The following is a 6805-nucleotide window of genomic DNA, read 5'->3' on the forward strand; positions in this document are numbered from 1 at the left end:
ACACTTAGCCTTTCCCAGTCTGTCTCAGACTCTCGGATTCTCTCCCCAGGACCCGTCTGCTGTAGGATGCAAGGCCCTGGGGATTTTCCGGATGGGACTGTGAAAGTGGTGTGCCAGGGTCAAGGTCACAGAGGGCCGGGAAGGGGGCTTTGCAAGTCTGCCCGGCTTGTGAGGAACTAGGCCATAAGTCCCTTTGGCTCCCAGAGTGCCTGGAGGGGAGCTTCTCAGTGAATTTGACTAAGCTTCTTAGTCGAGAAGCTCTCCTGGCCCTCTGCCAGGATGACAACTAAGGCCAGCCTTGGGGGTGTCTGGGCCTGCTAGCTCTCTCCTACGCCACTTCTGCTCAGAGAACTCCCATTACCCATCCCAACACACACACACACACACACACACACACACACACACACACGCGCGCACGCACGTTCCCCTGTCTCTGCTGGAGGACACTCTGGGAGCAGCCACCCACTATCCCTCTCTTGGGGCAAAGAAGGGCTACCTTGGGGCTCAGAGTGCTGTAGTGGGACAAGCATTGACTGATGGAGCCTGTGGGGGGCTGACGGAGGCCCCCAAAGGTATGTCCACCTGGAACCTTAGATGTGATCTTATTTGCAAAAAGAATCTTTGCACGTGTGATCGAATGAAGGATCTCAAAATGACATCATCTGACACTACCTGGTGGCCCTAAATCCAATGATAAGTGTCCTTATAAGAGAAAGGAAGAGGGAGATTGGGGACAGAGAAAGGAACAAGGAAGAGACCGGGTAAAGACGGAGTGGTGTATCTACAAGCTGAGGGATACCTGAGGCAGCAGACGTTAGGCGCGGTGAGGAAGGATCCAGCTCAGAGTCTCTGGAAGGAACCAGCCTTGCCGACATCTTGATTTCAGACTTTGAGGCTGTGGGAGAATAGATTTCTGTCATTCGAGTGGCCAAGTTTGAGATCATTTGTCACAGTCACCCCAGGACACGGATGTAAATCCCTGCAGGTCTCTCTTCAAATCCTGCCACTTACAAGCTGGGTGGCCTTGGGCAGGAAATCCACACCCTGTCTGCAGGTGTGAGGACCCGAAGTCACCTGGTAAAGCCTGGCACATAAGAAGTGCCCAGTAAATGGCCATTGCTGTTCTCGTAGATGCTCACTGTCGGTGGGTGGGAACCATTTAGAGCCAAAGAAGGATGAATGCCACATCTCTGCCCCTCAGAAAACATCGCTGCCCCTTGGACAACAGGCCATATACCTGGCGGGAGGCAGGTGGTAGTGAAGCCTGGTGGGTGGGGTGGTCTCTGGGCCCTTCTGGGCTGTGTGAGGTGCCTCTGCTGAGGCCACACCTGCAACAGAACAGACCCCACCTCAGGAAGGGGCAGTGCTTTGTCGAGTTTCACCGGGGACGTCACATAAACACATTCAGGGTCATTGGTCCCGAGTTCAAGAGGAAATGAGACCACGACTCCAACTGTCTTGTGAGGAAGTTTCTAGAAGGAACCCTTAAAACAAACAAAAATCATGGGAATCAGACTTGAACACGAAAGAGGAAGTTCCATCCACACGAGGCCAGGTTGTCTGCCCTGCTGACAAGCCCCCATCATTGCCTGGCCAGCGGGCCAGTGTCTCCGCAGGGGACACCCTTTACCCCTCACCAGCACCCTGAGGGAATTGGCCAGCTGGCCTTTAAGTGAGGGCCAGACAGAAATCCGCATTCGTTTCTGCCCCTGCCCCTGACCTTAGAGAATAAGCTGGTGGCTCTGCTCCCAGATCTTCCCGGAGCCATCGAGTGGCCGCTGCCAGGGTTGGGCGCTTAAATCCCTGTCAAACGATGGCCGAGCACGTCGTCAGGCCAGAGCTGAGCTGTAAGTGGTAAGGAGAGGCCTGTGTACCGCACACCAAGGTGCCAGGCCGCTTCCAAGGCCAGGCCTCAGGCTAGGAGGAGTCGCCCTTCCACACAACTGAAGCCTGGCCTCCGCAGCTCAGAGAATGTTTTGAAAGCTGTCGACCCCTCCCCAGAAGACTTGCGATCTCAGAGGGTGCAGAGGTCCGGGGCCAGGAGCCAGAGCTTACCCCTTGATGTTCTGTACTAACATGGGGGTGATGTCAAGACTTGAACAAGGGCCTAGGGGTGGGTTTTGTGGGAAAGGGTGAGAATGGGGGCAGGCGCTATGCGATGGACGGAAGGGGACATGGAGCAGTTGAAGAGAAGGGGGAGGGGTGCAGCGGGAGGGGGAACAGAGGTTGGGAGCCTCCCTCCACCTCTTCTGGGACGGCCGGCTGGACTGTCCCTGTGCCCCTGTCTCCCTGACTTAGAAGAGGCAATGGGGACATCCAGCACAGCCTGAGGAAATGGTCTAGAGCAGCCCTGGATGGGACTTTGGGACGTGGTCCCTTCTTGCCACAGTCTAAACTCAGTAAGAGGTCCGGGCTGGTGCTAATGGTACCTGTCCTCCAGAGGTGCCCAGCACCAGTGTCCCAACCCACTGGCCCGGCCCACCCAGGGCCCCTGGGGAGCTTCCAGCCACTTCCAGAGCCCCTCTGTTCTCACGCCTCCCTCGGCAGCTGTCTGGTCCCATTTCCTAGAGGAGAAAACCAGGTCAAGTGCTTGTCCCAAGGCACACAGAGGAGCCTTTGGAAGGACTCTCCAACCCCCTGGATCTATGGTATGTGTGGCCAGAAACCCTAGCCGGAACTGAGCCCCTGCGCATCTGTTTAAATGCCTCAAAACAGAAATACCTCTGGTCTCCACTGACCAGCCAGAAAGGCAGGGCTGGAGGTCTAGGCGGCTGAAGACGCTGCTTTCCTCTGCCCTTCTCCCTCCCCCTCCCTCTTTCCCTCCCTCTTCCCCTCCCCGCCTCCCTTCCTCCTTTCTCTCCCCTTTCAGCTCACAGGCATTTATCAGCCAGTTTCAGGGCTATACTGGGGGTAAGATAGTGACCGAGACCTCTGCACTCCCGCCATGGAACTTACAAACATCAGGCAGAGGGAAATTGGAACAAATTGCATAAATCATCACTTTATGACAGTTATAGTAAGTACTGTGAAGGAGGGCACGTCCTCTGTGAGCTTCCATTTACTCACCTGTAAGATGGCGACAATACCTCAGAGCTGCTAAGACAAGAAACAGAGAGCACACATGAGCAAACCCACGCGCACACACACACATTCGTGCATGCACTCTAACTCATGCATACACTTATGAGAGTACACACACATTCACATAGGCACACACCCACCCATACACATGCACATCCATGCGTGGACACATGCACATCCATGCGTGGACACACACACTGGCCCACAGCAGGCATTCAGCCAAAAGATGACTGTCACGGGTAATAAACTGTGCAGAACGCTCAGGAACGTTGGGCTGGAGTTGGGATTCTCAAGATCTCTGTATTCTAAAAGGGCTGTTGCCTGTCACCTGGGCACGGCTTCGCTTCTTACATCAGCCATGAGAGCGGCCACTTCAAACAGGGTACTGATACCCCATACAGAACGAGAGCCAACTACCAAGCTTGTGAAAAGTAGTTCTTGTTTCAAAAAAAGGCATTACTTAGGACCAACGGAAAGGATGCCACCCGTTGAGGCTGAGCTGTTATCTACTTGCACGGAGTAGGAAGGGGGAAAGAGAGTGTCCCTGAGGGAATGACTGGACCTCAGGGTGATTCCCCAGGGAACGGATGCTTCAGAAAAATGTCCTCTGCCTGTGACATCAGGAAGCAACATGACTCCCGTTTATCTAGGAGACACACCCCAAGAAGACCCCAAATAGCCTGACTTGTTCTGTACCCCATCCTCTCTGCTGCGTGGAGTCCCATGGGTCAGCCATGGCTTCCTGAGCCTCAGTTTCCTGCTCTGGAAAATGGGGCTGAGAGCAGTGATCCTAACACATTCATGGAGCACTGCTGCATCTCAGCAGGACCCTGTCTGGGAACTCAGTTTGTGGGCTGCAAACCACAGCCCCATGCCAGCCACTCGCTCTGGTGACAAGCCACAGGACGGTCCCAGGCAGGTGGATTGGGTTTTCTCCTCCATTTTGTTATTCTGAAAAATTCCACAAACCTCCAGAGAAGTTTTGAGACTAGTAAAAGGAGCATCTACATCACTGACATTTTCCACATCCGCATTTTCGCTCTCTCGCATGCACAGATTTCATTTTCTGAACTTTTAGAGAGTCGGTTGTATTACGTTGCCTTTCTCTCTAAATATACGTTGGCATGCACCTCCCAGGTGCAAGGACGTTCTCTACATGGCCATGAAGCAAGCATCAAACCCAGGAAATCGGACCACCACGCAGACCATTCTCTCGTGGGCAGTCCATATACAAATTTCACCAAAGGCACCAATAATGCCCTTTGTACCGGTTTGTTTACTTTGTGCATTGTTTTTTTGTGTCGAGGTTAAATTCACATAACGTGGTAAAGTGTAAAATTCAACGTGGCCTCTACATCACAATCACCACTCTTAACAAGTTTGAAAACACTTCTACCCCTGTCTCCCCCAAATCCTTACACACTCAATAGTCCCCTGTCCCCTCTCCCCTCAGCTCCGCCAATGGCCAAGCTGCCTAGGCAGGTGTTTTTAATAAGGAACCTCAGCATATGGGGTTTTCTTTTTAAAAAGATTTGATTACAAATGAATGTCACTCTGGACCATGTGTGTTTTGAGAGGGAAGGGGACATTGTTTAAATAGCGTTTGTTCTCGTCTCCTCTCTGCTGCCCATGGGCAGGATGTCTTCAGCGAAATCTTTTCCCTTTCCTGCTTCTTTTCTGTTCATGTGAGGATGAGGGGCTTTGAGGAAATCGTCTTGAAGTTCCTGTCCCCCTAGAATTCTGAGTCCACCCTCCTTAAATGACCTGGAATAACACTGTCCTGCCTGGTGGTCTCCGCCCAGGCCTGGGGGGCAGCTGGGCGAGGTGGGAGGAGCTCTGTCCCTGAGCCCCATTCAGCTTCTTTCTCAGAGCCTGCTCAGTTTCCTTACCGATTACTGGATCTTTACCCCCCGCTGGCTTTGTGCTTTGGTCTCTCATCCATAAAATGGGTCAATAGAGGCGGCTGGTTGGCTCAGTTGGTTAGAGCTCAGTGCTCATAACACCCAGGTCGCAAGTTCGATTCCCACATGAGCCAGTGAGCTGTGCCCTCCACAACTAGATTGAAAACAGTGACTTGACTTGGAGCTGATGGGCCCTGGAAAAACACACGGTTCCCCAATATTCCCCAACAAAAATTAAAAAATAAAGTAGAATGGGTCAATAACTGGCTCTCTGTGGCAGGAATTCCTGGAAATAATGGCCTTGTTAACTGTAGACTGTTCTCCAGAGCCAAGGTTTCCTACGTGAACTGAGGCGAACGGATTGCCTCTGACTCAGGGAGCACATCACCGTCGTTTCCCCTCGCACACTGGCAGGTTTCTCTCTCTCCCCTATCGACTTCTCTCCAAGAGGAATTCTGGGATTTCCAGGGTCACGGTGAACATGAGAGTGGGTGTCATGGTGTCCGGAGGTGCTCCTGGAAATGTAATTATGATACAGGGGGCAGTGGCTGTGGGAGTGTGTTCTGCTGGCGACATCGGGGAAAAAGATCTTGTTTATGCTGCCCCCTCTGGCCCAAACCATCCTGCAACAGAAATGCCAACCTCAACCCTCATGGGGCATCGCTGGGTGCCCCAGGCTCGCCCCACTAGCTGGGTTGGGAGCCCTACCTTAGGGGTCTGATTCATGAGGTCTGACCTACCGGAAGTCCTTGCAAAGGGTTGGCAGATCAATGAGCAGTCAATACGGTGATGGAACCAAGAAAGGGTGGAAGGAAGGGTGGATGGAATGAGCAAGGAAAGGACGGACAAATGGATGAATGCAGTGCATTCACGGCCACACGAACACTACCTAATTCCTTCAAATGACTCGTGCAACATTTCTGGACCACCCCCTATGTGTCAGGCCCTGCAAAGGGACTGAGGTCACAGATGCTTTCCACACCTGTGTGGAGTTGCATCTGGGGAGGGGACAGATGGCAGAGCGATAACTGCACCAAGAAATGACGGCAGGTGTGACAGGAGTGAAGCCGCTCAGCGAGGGCTGCACTTAAAATGGGGCACCTCTCTTGCTGTCTCGCTGGAGTCACTATGGGGGACTCAGATGGCCCCTCTGAGGAAACACGGGGCAGGTGATGGGACTGAGCAGTTGGATCAGGGTCCTGGCCCTACCGAGGCTCTGAACGCAGGCGGCTTCTTCATTTTCTGAAAGAGAGGCTGTTTTGCTTTTCCTTTTTTCAAAAAACATATGTATTGTAATGAGTAAGAGGTTTATGACTTGAATCCGGGCAGAACTGGGTTCAAATACGAACTTTGCTGTATATTACCCTTGTGACTCTGGGCACGGTACCTTTCTGAGCCTCACTTACCCCATCTTTAAAATGGACACCGTGCAAGTTACACGTGATGACGTAAATGGCCTAGCATACTTCTCTGCACGTACTAACAGCTTACTAGTATCAGCCACCCTCACCGTTGTCATCACCATCGTCATCGTGACCAGCTCATTGTCTGGTGTATCACAAGAACTCAGCTAATTGTGCTGGCCGGGCCTGGCTCAGGGTTTCCTACAGCCTCTGACGTCAGAAAGAGAAAATGCCTTATGGAAAGTTTGCTGTTGTTTTAGAGAGGAAAAAAAAAATCACGTTGTGCATAAAGTTTGAAGAACAGTCAACTTGTGGAGGCTCTGTCAGCCATCACAGGCCAGGGGTTCCAGGACTTTCCAATTTCCATATCTTAATTTTACGACTTTTAGTAAAGTCATAATGAGCACCATTAACGTTTTC

The sequence above is a fragment of the Rhinolophus hipposideros genome (assembly GCF_964194185.1).
Source record: "Rhinolophus hipposideros genome assembly, chromosome: 10".
Lineage (NCBI taxonomy): Eukaryota > Metazoa > Chordata > Mammalia > Chiroptera > Rhinolophidae > Rhinolophus > Rhinolophus hipposideros.